At 42.4% G+C, this 15585-nt stretch overlaps 1 protein-coding gene across 1 annotated transcript in view; it reads right to left on the bottom strand.

The window, feature by feature from the left end:
• GPR68 (G protein-coupled receptor 68) overlaps positions 1 to 14052 on the bottom strand; it is a 46584-nt gene extending 32532 nt beyond the window's left edge. The window contains exon 1 of the mRNA XM_051977409.1: positions 13756 to 14052. The gene's annotated coding sequence lies outside the window, so the exon portion shown is untranslated. The remainder of the gene's footprint in view (positions 1 to 13755) is intronic.
• Positions 14053 to 15585: the final 1533 nt, after the last annotated feature.

Below are 15585 nucleotides of genomic sequence, written 5' to 3'. Positions count from 1 at the left end.
ACAGTTGAGGAAACTGAGGCAGAGGTTAAATAATCTGTTCAGGATCACACAGCTAGTAAGAGTGTGGAGCTGGATTTAAGGATTTTAATTTGAAGTTGTCTTCATTCCAGGCTCGATTCACTTCCTAGGGAGATTATGTGTCTTGCCCAAGATCCCATAAATAAAAAGTGTGCACATCAAAATTTGAAGCCAGTTCTCACAATTGCCCCTGGAGTCAGAAATACTCATCATCCTGAGTTCAAATCCTGCCTCATGATCCTGAGTAAGTCACTTAACCCAGTTTCTGTCAGTTTTCTTATCTGTAAAATGAGCTGGAGAAGGAAATGGAAAACCATTCCAGTATCTTTTCCAAGAAAACCCCAAATGGAGTCATGAAGAATCTGACAGGAATAAAAATGACCAAACAAAATAGGGACATGGAGTCAGCAAACCCATTACATCTGAGTGCCAACTGAAGAAAATCAAGATATTTGAAATACTTTTTTTGGCATGTCCTCTTTGGGAGGTTCACACGTCATCCCAGGTAACAGAGCCCATCAAATTCAGTCTTTCTGGCATGAGGCTGGTCCAGCTACAGCCTGAGAAATGTAACCAGCCCCTGGGCGTGGGCAGCACTCAGCAACCTTGAGGATGAGTTACTATCTTTCTTCATTGTGGTATTGGTTAGGACACATAATAAATGGTAATTAAATACAATAATGCTGAGAGTAACAGATTCATGGCATGCATCACTGGCTCTGCAGTTAAGAGAGGCTGAGTGGGGTAGCAGAAGGAACATCAGACAGAGCTTCTTACACTTCTGCACTGGGGACCCCTTTTCACCCAAGAAATTCACCTAAGAAAGTGGCACTGGGCATATAAGTATACAAAGCAGATATGCAAATCAAACATTTACTGACAATAAATTATAATTTTGCAATTGTTACATTCAGTTACACAACCCCACATGGAATCACAACTTACAGTTTAAGCAGCTTTGCATTAGATCTGGAAGTCAAAAGGTCTGGATTTGAATCTTGCTCTGTAACTTCCAACCTGATTGCTGAACTGAGAGTCAGGAAAACCTGAATTTATTCCTGCCTCAGACACTCATCAGCTTTTCAGTTAATTTCTAGTGAGTCAGTTAATTTCTGTTTGCCTTGATCCACTAGAGAAGGAAATGGAAAACCACTCTAGAATCTTTACCAAGAAAACCTCAAAAGGGGTCGAAGGGATAGACAAGATTGAAACAAATGATCAGCAACAAAATGTAAATGTGAGATGATAATGATGATAATTATAAAGTGTGAAAAATACATCCGGAGAGCAGGGTATTGGTCCTAGCTTTGCTGCAGCTAGGTGGTTGTGAACAAATTACTTCTCTCAGAGTCAGTTTTTTTCATCTTTGAAATGGTCTAGCAGGGGTCCTCAAACTACAGCCTGTGGGCCAGATGCAGCAGCTGAGGACGTTTATCCCCCTCACCCAGGGCTATGAAGTTTCTTTATTTAAAGGCCCACAAAACAAAGTTTTTGTTTTTACTATAGTCCGGCTCTCCAACAGTCTGAGGGACAGTGAACTGGCCCCCTATTTAAAAAGTTTGAGGACCCCTGTAAGGTCTCCTCTGGTTCTGGGGTGCTACTTTGTTAATTAGGCCTGGACTGGAAGGCTCAGAGCTGTTAGAAGCCCAGAATGACTTAGCAAAAGTTCTCCTCTGGAATCTTTAGGGAGAAATTAATTTCATTAATCTCACAAGGAGACTGAAAGTTATATTCTACTGGTCAAAATGCTCTGTCAGCAGACATTATTCATGTTGTTCTTTCAAGGACTTCTTTTGGCACTGTAGTAAAATATATGGACCGCTTTTCAGAACAAAATTTTAAAATAATTAAAGGAAATGCTAGGTTTCAGTTAGAGATTAGAAACTACATATTTTTCTTCTTCCAAGTTCACTGAACCCCACAAATTCAAACATATTAGACAGATTAAAATCTATTCATATTCATATAAAATCCATATCCATATAAAATCTATCCATATGAACCCCATTCTTCATTTATGATGAAAAATGCTATCAGCCTCCAGAGAAATCTAAATGCAGGTTGAAGCAAACTTTAAAAATTTTCTTTATTTTTCTTGTTCTTTTTCTTGTCTATGTTTTGTTTTGTAACATGGCTAATATGGAAATGTTTTGCATGCTTGCACATGTATATAACCTATATCAAATTGCTAGCCTTTTCAAGAAGGGAGGAAGAGAAAGAGGAAGGAAGGAAGAGAATTTTGAACTCAAAATTAAAAAAAAAACATTTAAAAGATTGTTTTTATATGTAATTGAGAAAAAAAACTTTAAAAAAAAATAGAACCCCTTCTATAAAATTTAGTAGATGGCATATTGCAATAAAGTTAGAATACTTGGGCTAATTTTTCCTGTCTTTCTTTTCTCCTAGCTTAAATTCATTAACATGGCAAATTAGAGAGGATCGAGGGAACTTCTAACTTTAAGTCAGACAAGTAGCAGAAATCTCAGCCACAGACCTTGGAGCTAAAGGAAAAGATCTTAGGCCGAATAACCTGGTCTGGCTTTTGCTAAGTGTGGCAGCTCATAAGTTGTGCTAAAGAACTTCAGTCTGCCTTTATCAGGGAATAACTTTCGAGTCACCCCACTCTATGAGACTGAAACTGAGGTAGGTGCAGGAGGCAAAAGGCAGAAGTCAGCATTCAGGAGCATTTCAGAAAAGCCCTGGAAAGACTAGAGAAGCCCAGGATAGAGATAAGACTGTAAGTAAGTGCAAACACACTTAAGTGCGTTCACACCCAACAGAAGCAGAGAGGACTACAGAAATACTGAACTTGCCCAAGGGGGGCCTAACCAAGCGCAGAAATCATTAGGGCATGCAGGGCAGGGGCACGAGTTACTCCTCCACAAATGTTCCATATATAAATGCCTCTTCATATTTAGAAGTATGACTGTGTCTCTCTGGGTGTGTCCCTATTTTGAGGTCTGTACATGTCCGGTCTTTCCACGGATGGCATTTGTAATTGTTGGAGGTGCCTCAGGTTTGTGCAAGAATGGTTTTGCTTTTTATTTTTTTTTATATTTTTGGGGCTATGCTATTTCATTAAATACCTATGCTCTGAACATTAGTTATTAGATTGTGTTATTTGATTGACTAGGAGAAGCAACTGCATCAAAAGACTATAGTACTACACATATATGTGAATCAAGACAGTCTCTTTTACCTCAGGCAGCTTTTCCAAGGATCCCATATTCTAAGAGTAGGTGAATCTGGTCCCAAGAATAGTTTGGTGGGATAGTAGAGACTTGGGCCTGGAGTTAAGATCTGTGTTCAAATTCAGCTTCAGATAATTTACTAGTTATGTGACTCTGAGCAAGACTTTTTTTTTTTTAACCTCTGCTTGCCTCAGTTTTCTCAACTGTAAATTGGGGATAATAACAGTTACCTCCCAGGGTTGTTGTAAAGATCAAATGAGATAACTGTAAAGCACTAAACATAGTACCCAGCACATAATAGTCACTATATAACTATTAATTATTATTATCATTTGTGTATGATGCTTATTGTATGGGTCTTCTAAGCATTTTTAAACAATTCTCCCAAATGATTTAACAAACATAACATTTGCTGTCTAAATGCAAAGATTATCACTGGCAAGATACTTGAAAACAAGAGCTACTTCACTCCTGGATGACAACATTTCCTGGCTCCAAAGAACATATATTTACTTAAGAAACTCTGAAGTTCATCTACAGCCCAGCTTGGCGGAATTATTGTAGATTTTGGTTCTGAAATAACAGGAGAGGCATAATTAACCCCATGCTATTTAAAGAGGCCTGAAGCAGCTACAGCATTTTCTAAATTGGCTGTCATAATTTTGCAGCTGCTAGGTGAAGGACAGGGACAATACAAATTAAGTTGAAAGGGTTCTCCCACACAATGAGCCCCTGCAGTCTTTATATCCTTCCTCTCTGAGTTCTTTCTTTCAGCTGGAGAGAATGATCAGACACAGAGACAGATGGAAAGAGACAGAGGCAGAGAGGTGAGGGAAGAGAGAAAAGAGAGAGACAGAAACAGAGAGAAATGGAAATGGGGGAGGGGAAGAGAAAGAGAGAGTAAAGAAAGATAGAAACACAGTAGGATGGAAAGGAGATTAGGGAGAAAGGAGAGAGATACACACACACAAAAAAAAGATAGGCAGAGAAATATGGAAAGAGAGGTGAAGTGGGGGAAGAATTAGAGAAACGGAGAGAGACAGAAAGAGAGACAGAGAAAGACACACACACACACACACACACACACACACACACACACACACACAGCCAGAAAGCCAGAGACAGAGAGCCAGAGCCAGAGACAAAGAGAGAGAAAAAGCCAGACACACACACACACACACACACACACACACACACACAGAGAGAGAGAGAGAGAGAGAGAGAGAGAGAGAGAGAGAGAGAGAGAGAGAGAGAGAGAGAGAGAGAGAGAAATAGAGAGAATTGCCCAGAAAGACTAGCACAGGTATTCATGTGGATATTCCCAGAATCCGTGACAGCAGGATCAATTAGGGGCTGCGTACTTGAAGCATTTTAACCCCCCTTTCTCCGAGGGCATGTCTAATACAGTGGACACTAGATCTGACTTATTGCCAGAAATGCCAGGGGGACAGCAGTGGGACCAACAGAGAATTCCCCATGTTTCTTACCTGGGGACAAGGAATGGTCTGGCCAGTGACACTGAGTATTTGTTATCCTCCAAAAAAGACTTGGGTACAAGTATTCTTAACTTAGGGTCCAAGAATTTTTATATTTTCTTCACATTTTGATGTGATGTTCTTTCATATACATTTAAAAGTATTATTCTGAGAAGGGGTCTTAGACTTAACTAGGCTACAGAGTGGTCCAAAAAAAGGCTCAGGACCCTGGCCTGGAGCAGGTGGGAGAACTGCCTCCCGTGTGCACAAAGCAGGAGGGAGCTGGTGTCTAGAACCTAGCCAAGCAGGACATAAGCCGTTTCTAATTCAACATGACGACTTCATGCTCTCTTTCTGCTCAACTCCCTTAGAACAGCCCATCTCCAGGAGCTTTGGCCAGTGAAAATGAGGACCCAGTGCGGTCTTCTGCAGACTTCTGGGCTCACTGTAGCTTGGGTGGCCTCTGACACTTCAGGGGCCTCTGATTCTTTGTGGCCACCTTTGGGGTTTGCTCAGCAAAGACCTGGAGGAGTTGGCCATTTCCTTTTCTACCTCCACTCACAGATGAGAAAACTGAGCCAAACTCAGTGACTAGCCGAGGGACTACACAGCTGCTAAGTGTCTGAGGTCAGATTTCCTGACTTCTGGCACTGAAACAGCTAGCTGCCCAAAGTTTGGATACTGTGGCTCTTGGTGCTTCAGAAGTCAGGAAATTTAAATTTTTTTTTGTTATTTAATTTTTTGTTTTTTGAGAGGCAGATAGGGTTAAGTGACTTGTCCAGGGTCACACAGCTAAGAAATGTTAAGTGTCTGAGGCCGCATTTGAACTCAGGCCCTCTTGTTTCCAAGGCCTGTGCTCTATCCCCTGCACCACTAGCTGCCCCAATTTTAAATTCTTTGAGGGCAGAGACTGTTTCCTTTTTTTTCTTATTCATATCCTCAGAGCTCAGCTTAGTGCCCGGCACAGAGCAGGTGCTTAATAAATGTTAATTGACCAACTGGTCATACTTATAATTCTCTCACCTCTGTAAAGAGAGGAGGTCGGTCTCAATCATGGTTCCAGGAGAGCTGCTTTAGGGCCCTCCTTACCCCCTGCAGGAGCCCACCCGTCCTGCCCAAGCACACATGGTCCTCAGTCAGTTTCCGGTTACTTTTTTCTTCACAGAATCTCAGAGTCTGTAACATCCCACCACGACCTTCAGGGAGGGGAGGGAAGGCAAGAAAATCACTTCCTTATTCAACAATGAGTTTCTGAGGAGCCGGATAAAAACAAGTTTCGCTGTGATATTTTCACTTGACACTATGCATAAATTAACTGCGCTTAGAAGCTAGCCCCTAAAAAAAAGTCAAGTCACTTGCTCAAGGTCATACAGATGACCCAAACTTGAAAGCAAAACCTAATTTCCAATCCTTGTCACTACACCGTCCTGTTTTATATGTGGTCCAGCAATTTCTTCCAAGAAATGAATGAATCTGGAACCATGAATCAATCAGTATGGTCATTTCAGTCATGACAGTATCCATACCCACTCTCCATCCTGGAGGAAATAGATTAAAGTGGGAGTGGAGAGATTTGAAGCAGAGAGACTAATTAATTAAGTGGTTATTTTAATTGTCCAGGTCAGAGGTTGGAGGGAGCTGATTCAGGATGATAGACATGTAAGGAGGAAGAAAGGAAATGCTAGGAAGATTAAAATGACAAAATATGGCAACTAATTGGATATGTGGGGAATCAAAGCTGAAACTGAGATCATCGGGGTCACTGGAAGAATGGTGGTGGGCTTTTTGCTTGGGACACACTTGGCTACCGTATCTGTGTCCCCATAGTGCCTTGCACAGTGCAGTATGCAGAACATCGTGTTTTTTTTTTTTTTTTTTTTTTTTTCTGGAAATGCCTTTACAATGATGTGCTTCTCTCCTTCCTCATCCCTCTCAGAAGAATTCCTGGTTTGCTTTAAGACTCAGACAAGTTATACCGGGTCAATAACATTGGAAAGAAAATCAACTTTGAATTAATCTACATTTTTTTATCAAATTATCAAAGGGATACTTTATCAAACTCAATAAAATAACAAAATTCATGTGGAAAAAGAAATTGTTTATAATATTAAAAGAAGGTATGAAAATGGGTAAAAACAAAAATGGAAGGACAAAATAGCACTTCCTGACCTCAAACTGTATAGTCAAGCACTAGTCATCAAAACCATATTAGTATTATTAGTAGTAGTATTAGTTAAAAAACAGAGAGAAAGATCAATTGAACAGACTAGATCTCAAAAAAGCAGAAGCAGTATAATTCAATATTTATGCTTGATAAGCTGTGAAACACAAATTACTTGAGAAAGAACTTGGTAGTTAATCATCAACTGCTGGGAAAATTGGAAACAAGTCCCAGAGATATTGGGCTTGGACCAACATCTTTCATCATACTCCATAATACCTTCTTGATGGATATACGATCTTAATATTAAAGAACATAATATTTAAAAATTAGAAGAAAAGTTATGGGTAGGAGAAAGATTCTTAATCATATAAAAGTCAGAAACAATTATAAAAGATAATAGCTAACTTTGATTATATAAAGTTGAAAAGCCTGTGCACAAACAAAATTAATGAGCCTAGGTTAAGAAGGGAAAGGATTGACTGACGGGGAAATATCTTTGTAGCAAATTTCTCTGATTAGGTTTGGAATTTAAACTGTGAAAACAGTTAACATATTTGTGTACATGTAAATGTGTATATATGTATGCATACACATACATAAATACATGTATATGTGGATGTAAATGTAGGTATCTATAGATATAAATAATATAGCTACAGCAATAGATATGTATGGTGAAAAGCCACTTCTCAATAGTTGAATGATCAAAGCATAAGAACAATTCTCAAAAGAAAAATTGTAAATCATTAACAATTATATAAAAGAATGCTCAAATCACTAAAAACAAGAGAAATGCAAATCAAAACAGCCCCAAAGTTTTACACCCTGAAAATGATATGACAACAAATGAGAAGTGTCAATATTGGAGGAGTTGGGGGAGGATGGTATAATTTTGGTAGAGCTCACATGAACATGTGCAATCATTTGGGAAAGTTATTTTTAATTGTGCAACTAAAATGACTGAATGTCCTTACTTTTGACCCTAACCTTAAGGGCATCGTTCTTAAGAAGAAAGTCCCCTACATCCAACAAAATATTGTAGCAACACTTATTGTGATAGCAAAGAATTAGAAATAAAGTAGATGGTCATTGACTGGTAATGAAGAATTACAGAAGTGTGAAAACATCTATATAAATTGATGCATAATAAAGTAAGCAGAGCCAAGAACATAGTATATGCAATGATTACAACCATGTAAATGGAAAGAACAACACACATCTCCAAGAAATAAAAATAAAAGGTAAATAGAAAAACAAGCATGGTTCAAAGGAAGAACATGGACCAAAAGAAAAAATATGAGAAAAGTATTCTACTCAGCTCACTGCAAAGGCGAAAAGTCTACATATGTTGTATACTTCACTACATATTTATTTCTCTTATTCTTTCCCCTTTTTTGTCTTCAAAAATCTATCTGTTATATGGATGACTCTCTGTGAGAGGACAGGTTAAATTAGGGTGTTATTTTGAAAAATACATCAATAAAAACTCACTTATTTTTAAAAGGGAAAGAAAACAATTACGGGAGGCTTAAGAACTCTGTTCAATGTTCAACCATGTCCCTAGAAAATCTATGATTAAATGCTACCTGAAAGATTATATGCTATTCTTGACAAAGAGGTGATAGACACAAGATACAGGATGAGATACTTAATTTTGGACACGATCATTATATAAATTCATTTTGTTTGACTATAGTTTGTTTGCTTCAGGGATTGTTTTTCTTTCTTTCAGTTTTAATTTGGATTGCTGAGGGGGGGAATAGCAATAATGATACCAAGAAAAAAAGAAGGCCGTTGAAATATGTTATGAAAGAAAACAGAAGGAAGTTCAAAAGGAAGCACAGATAAGCAGCATAGTTTTGAAAATAACATTTAGAACTTAAATACTTTAAAAATCAATCAGTATGAAATGGAGATTCAGGATTTCATAAAGAATCTTTTTGTTTGGTTCTGCTGTGGGTATAGAAATTTTTTTTCTTTTTGAGTTCAGAATAAAAAATTTTAAACAAAAAGTATTTTTTTTAAGTCCAGTCAAGCCCCACCTTCTGCAGGAGGCATTTTCTGGTTCTCCCTATTGCTAGTGCCTTCCCTTTTGAGGTTACCTTGTACCTACTCTGTAAGTGTATTGTACATGTGTTCTCTCCAGTTAGAATGATTGTAGAACAATGCTCCTTTGCTGATTAGCAATGGAAAGAGACTGGGAAAAGACTGAGACCCTCTAGCTTGAGTGAAAGAGGAGGCTCAAACTTGCAGGAACTGATGCAAAGTGAACTGAGCAGAACTAGGAGAACATTGTACACAGCAACAAGAAGATTATGTGATTGTCAGCTGTGATGGACGTGGCTCTTTTCAACAATGAGTTCCTTCAGGCCAGTTACAATAGACTTGTTTTGGAGAGAGCCATCTGCACCCAGAGAGAAGATCATGGGGACTGAATGTGGATCATAATGTAATATTTTTACTTTTTGTTGTTGTTTTTTGCTGCTTTTCCCCCTCATTTTAAAAAATCTGATTTTTCTTGTGCAGCATGATAAATGTGGAAATATGGTTAGAAGAATTGTGCGTGTTTAACCTATACTGTATTACTTGCTTTCTAGGAGACAGGGATAAGGGTAAAAGAGGGAGAAAAACTTGGAGAACACAGTTCCAAAATTGTGAAAACTATCTTTGCATGTATTTTGAAAATAAAAAGCTGTTATTAAAAAAAGAAAGAGGAGGCTCAAGCTCAGAAGAAAAAAATAAAATGAAATGAAAAATGAAGAGGGTGGTATGAAGGAAAGAAGAAGAAAGTAAGGAACAAAAGGAGAGGAAGAAGAAAGAGGAGGAACAAGAGAAGGGAGGAAGGAAGGAGCAGAGGGAGGGAAGAAGGAATGGAGAAAGGAAGGAGAAAACAGTGAAAGGAAGAAGGAAGGGAAGAAAAAAGAAAGGAGGAAGGAAAGGAGGAAAAGAAGGAAAAGAAGAAGAAAGGAGAGAGGAAGAAAAGGTAGGAAAGAAGGGAAGAAAGGAGGGAGGAAGAAAGTGAGATAGAGAGGGAGTAAGAAAGGAGATAGGGAAGGAATGAAGGGAAGGAAAGAGGGAAGGAAGGAAGGAAAGAGGGAAGGAAGGAAGGATGAAGGAAGGAGGGAAGAAGGAGGGAAGGAAGGAGAGAAAGAAAGAAAGAAGGAAGCAAGGAGAGAAGATCTTCCTTTTCATTACTCTCCTTCACATATATTACTTTCCAAGCAAACTATCCTACTTGCTATTCCTCAAAACACAACTCACCTTCCACTCTGACGTTTTTGAACAGGCCATCCTCCATCCTCCACATCAGGAATCTACTCCTTTATTACCTGCCCTTCCCCATCACTCTGTATTATTTTGGCATATATATAGAAACTCCCAAATTATGTGGCTGATGTAGACACCAGATTTTGGCAGGCACCAAATGTTGGGGTCCGGTCTTGTGAAGAATTCACAATGGCCAATTCTCTTTGGCAAAAGGCAGGTTTATTTAGGGAACATTCAAAAAGATAAGATACAACAGACACCAGAAATGGCAAATATGAAATAGAGTAGGAGAGCATAGAATATGCTTTGGGGTTTTAATAATGATGGAAATGTAAGTTCCCTCGTGGAGAAAGGAAACACCCCATGAGGCTGGGGCACACCCTTAAATGGCAGGACAATCCTGAATGGGACTCAGCATCCTAAAAGCATTAACTAGCTATAAGGAAGAGAAGTCAAAGGAAAACACCATGAAGCATGATGGAGGAAAGACACTACTGGGAAGAGTGGGGGGGATGGACTGACCAACGGAGGGCAATAGCATGGCACAGGCCATATGTAGATTTTACAGGGACATGCCTGAGAGTTTTGACAGGACACAGCAAGGTGAGACTGCCCATGACCCCTACAGAGGGGAGGTCTCAGGGGATTGATATGGCTTGGATTTCTAACTGGATGACCTCCCCAGAGTGGAACCACAGAGCTAAACTGATCTCTCTCAGTGCCTTCTCCCCAACTGTCCCAGGGATCAATTTGATCAATTTTTCAGTTTCTCTCTGCCCAATACACCCACCATTCAGGAACTTCTCATCAAAGGCAGGTATTTTTTCTGTTTTCAGTTTATCTTTATCCCCAATGCCTAGCACAGGACCTGGTGAGTAGAAGTTGATTGATAAATGTTTATAAATTGATTATCTCCATTCATGAAGCCCACTCTCTCATTTTACAAATGAGAAAACTGAGGGACCTTGTCATAAGTGGCAGAAATGGGATTTAAGTTCAGATCCTCTGAGGTCAAATCCCATTGTTTTGCCAGTCCTCTCCACCAGAACGCTATTAAATTGAACTTGCCCAATAAGGGTTGGTTGAATGAATGCATTAATAACATTGTCTAGACAGTCTGTGTCCTTGGGGAATCCACTGCCTGAGAGGGAACAGAGAAACAACCAACCCAACTTCCCAATGCCAATCAATACAAATGTGGGAGAAGTGTGAACCGGACAGGTGCAGATGTGGGTCTGGTAAGGGGTAGAAGAAGGGAGGTTTTTGATTGTGCTAAAAATTCAGAAAGCTATTGCAAACAGTCCCCAGGGAATCCATAGAAGAAAGCCTCAGACCCTCGAGTTTCTAGGTTCTAAACTCCAGTGGGACCTCTCTGCCCTCTCATTCGGCCCAACTCTATGGTCAACTGTTGGGTTCCTTTCCACCATCCTTTGCCATCCACCTTCCCATCATTAAAGTGCCAGCCTCTCTCTTCCCCTAAAGCTTTCTAATCATCTAATAACCTGATAAAATGTAATAGCAATTACTCTCAACCACTGGAGAGCTGGTCTCAGACATACAATCCTGCCCTGGGGAAATGTAGAGAACAGGGAAAGCTCATTGAGCTAAACCAGAGGTGGCTAATTTCCCTGGATCCAACTGATGAGTTTCCAGCTCTAAGGAGTCTGATTCCTCTTCCCATTTCCCCACCAAAAAAGTTCTGGGCTGATCACAGCCTATCTAGGGGGGCAGATTTCTTCCAAATTATAGTGAAAGCAGGTTTTTTCTTTTGTCTTCAATAAGGCATCTTGTTAAGAAGGCTAAATCTAAAGGAGAGCTATCATGGCCTGGTGGACAATGCACCAGATTTAGGAAGATTTGGAATTCATTTGATTCTAAGCAAATCATTAATCGCTATGAGCCTCAGTTTCCTCATCTGTAAAACATAAATTTATCCCTTACAGTACTAACATGTAGAACTTTAAGTGAAAGAAATTGGAAGCCCTAAATATTATCCCAGGGTTTGCCACTTATTAACTACGTGACCTTAATCAAATAATGACCTCTCTCAGAGATTTTATTTTTTTATCGGTAAGATAAGGATGATAATCCCTGTCTTGTCCTCCTCACAGGTTGGAAGATCCTTCAAAAATTATTAAGGCTTGGTAGAATGAATAAAGTTAACAAACATGTAGTTAAACACTCTAAGCACTGTGTTAAGGGTTGGGAAAAGGTTCCTACTTCCCATTCTCGAGCTTCCATTTTAATGGGGTGAGGATCTATGTCTATGACAGGACATATTTGATCCTGGAGGGAATAAGGTGACAGGAAGGGGAGGAGAGTGACATAGAGCTGTGCTTAAGGAAGGTGACTGAATGGAGGATCAGTCTGTCAACAAGCATTTATTAAGTGCTTGTTAAGTGTCAGGCATTCTGTAAAGCCAGAGGGACACAAAAAGGGGAAAAAACCAGTAGAATGAAAATAGGGGGTTGAAATTGAGTTAAAATGACATTGTTAAATGATCTGTTTCTGAATTGTCCATACAATCCTTGCACTCTCCACCTTCCAAGTAGTTTCAACAGAAGGTAGTTCTGGGAATAAAGGCCCCCCAGACTGAATCCAAACTAACCCTTTGAAGGAAGCCTGGAGACAATTCTCCCCGTGCAGGAGAAATCTCCTGAATCTTTGAAAAGACTCGGATGGCCCCATTTCTCGCTATACTCTGACCATCCAGGCTTAGAAGGCAGCGGGTGTCGTCCTCACCCCTCCTGCTCCATCCCCATGGCCTCTCCGCCACTCGCAGCCAAACTCCACTTCTGTTCATAACAATCCCAAAGTTCCCTCTAAACGGAAAGCCAAAGCCAGGGGGCCTCCTGAGAGGAAAATGTGATTGCCCCAAACACCCGAGAGGAAAGCAGTCACCAGCTCACGAGGAGGGAAAGAGTGACAACCACGGCTGAGCTGCCCGGCGGCTTTGCCGCGGAGCCATTCAACACATCTGCCGGGAGAAGGGGAAAGGGCTTCCTGCTGGATTCAGCCCAGAGTGGGGAAAGGAGGGGGCTGCTCAGTTCGGACCCCGGGCCTCCGTCTTCCTTTTTCTCTCCGAATTTCAGATTCCTCTCCTGTTGTGACTACGCAAGAATGCTCTTGTTTGCCAAGAACCCCTTCTCCAGGACCCTTTACTCAGATCTAGGTCCTGGGGGGGAGAAGACGCGTGCCTTTTCCCCATCTCTAGCTCCGAGTCGGTGTGCACGCGCGTGCGTGTGTCTTTTCCCGATCCCCACGCCGAGTGTGCGTGCGTGCTAGCTGTGTTCTAGGTGTGTGTTCCCCCCTTTTCCCACTTCTAGCTCCCCCGACGGGTGTGGGTGTCCGTGTGCGTGTGCGCGCGCGTGCCTTTTCCCCATCTCTAGCTCCCGTCCATGTGGAGGTGTGTTCCCCCTTTTCCCACTTCTAGCTCCCCCGACGGGTGTATTGTTGGAGGGTGTGTGTGCTAGCGCGCGCCTGGGGAAGACACACTTTAAAGCAAACTTGTGTCTCCTCTCCCGGACGCGGCCCGAGAGCTCTCCCCAAGACACGACCCCGCGGCTCGCCCCCTCCCCGCCGGCTTCCCCCAGCCCGGGCTCGGAGCGCTGAGCACGCTGGGAAGAGAAAGGAGACGCACCTGAGAGGCTCGCGGCGGTGGCGGCGGGCTCAGGGTGCCTGGGACCGGTCCGGCGAGGCGTCCTCCGGCATCAGGCGGCCGCGGGCGGGCGTGGGGCTCTGCCTCCCACCGACACACATCATACACAAGCTCGCTCCGGGGCAGAGGAAGCAGCCGGCGTCATATGCCCGGCCACCGGGATCGGCGACTGCGCCCCGCCACGGGGCTGTCCCACATTCGGTTTTGCCCTCCGCCCACCGAAGCGCCCTCCCACGCAGGGCCAAACCCCCAGAGATGAAGTCACGCCAGCCCGTCCGGGACCCGGCCCTCGGGCCACCCGGCATCCTGGGAGCGTGCGACCGGGGCTTACAAAGGCCCTTCTAAGTGATTTAGGCCAGCCCCGGAGTGTGCAGATGAGGCTCTCGGGGCACGCGCGCACACACCCGGTGCCTCACACGGCCTCAGCCCACACTGACCGCTCTGGCCTTCCACCCCACAAGCTTTCTTCTAAACTCCCGCGGGTGTCGGCAGCCCGGGTCTGTGATCCCGCCTCCCTGGGCCCCATACTCCGTGGGGAGGCTGGAGTCATCCGCAGAAGGGGAGGGGGGGCAAATGGAAAACTGGGACACTCTGTTAGTGTGCTGATAAAGGCTAATAAAAGAAAGGAGGACGCAGACTCTTCCTAACCAACACCTAGAAGGAACCTTTGAGGCCAATAGAGCTTAATCTTTCATTTCAGTTAAAATGCATTAGTTTTGAAGTCAGGGGACTTGAGTTCAAATCCCAGCTGGGCTATTTCTGAGCTCTATGACTTAGTGGGTCGGTCTGTGTCTCTGTCTCCCTCTTCTTTCTCCCTCTAGAAAAAAATGAAGCTGGTTTCACTAAATAATCTCTATCCTTTTCATTTCTAAATTCACCATAAGGAAACAACAAAGCCAGGACATTATTGGAATCATTAACCCTTCTCAGCTTTGGTTCTTTTGTTCAGCCTTGCAAGGCTAATGCTGTCCTTCAACTTGGACCATTAAAGTCCTCTCTCTCTAAAGAGGGGGGAAAGAGGATGAATAAGAGGAAAAAAGTTTTTGCAACCACCAGCCATGGAGTAGCATATGGTTGAGTTGGAGTGCTTAGGATTCCCCCCCTTCATCTATTGGTCAAATGCCAAGGAGAAAACACATTTCTAGTTGCTTCATCCCCAAACCTGGCTCAGCCCTTCCCCCTTGTCCTTGTTTTGAGAACTCAAAACCTCCTTTTGACATCTTTGCAAAAGTTGGTGCCTGAATGAAAATGTCATACTATTAAAATACGGGTCTGCTTAAAAAAGAAACCCCAAATTGCAGAAGCCAAATCTGTCTCCCACATGTTAGACAAGGAAAGGAGGACAGTGCGGATCTAAGGTCAGCTGATTCAGTTCTGACGTTGATGAGGCACAACGTTGACACGCTGGGACTTGGTACCTGCTGCCCCCCTCCACCCCCACCGCCCGGCACTCTCCCACAGATCCTGACTCTTTGCAGAGGCCTGGGCATGTCCAAGAGTCTCCGCGGGCTGGAGATTCACGAACCCGAAAGCTATCCTTGATGGGACTCCAGATTCTTGGACTGGATTTATTTTGTGGCAGTTGTAAACACAGCAAGAATTATCCTTCTGAAACAGCTCCTCAGCTTGTCAGACCCCCCTCTACTTAAGGAGAACACTGGGGTTTAGAGCTACAAAAGAATGCCATTGCCTAGCAGATTGCTGCCCAGGGGGGAAAAAGCAACGAACCTGGACCTGAAGTCCGAGGATTGTAGTTCAAGAGCTGTAAGCTAGGTTCAACTCCCAGCAGGAGCACTTGGTAACAAGGGTGAC

Source organism: Antechinus flavipes, chromosome 2 (assembly GCF_016432865.1).
Source record: "Antechinus flavipes isolate AdamAnt ecotype Samford, QLD, Australia chromosome 2, AdamAnt_v2, whole genome shotgun sequence".
Classification (NCBI taxonomy): Eukaryota; Metazoa; Chordata; class Mammalia; order Dasyuromorphia; family Dasyuridae; genus Antechinus; species Antechinus flavipes.
This window is presented reverse-complemented; position numbering and strand designations above follow the sequence as displayed.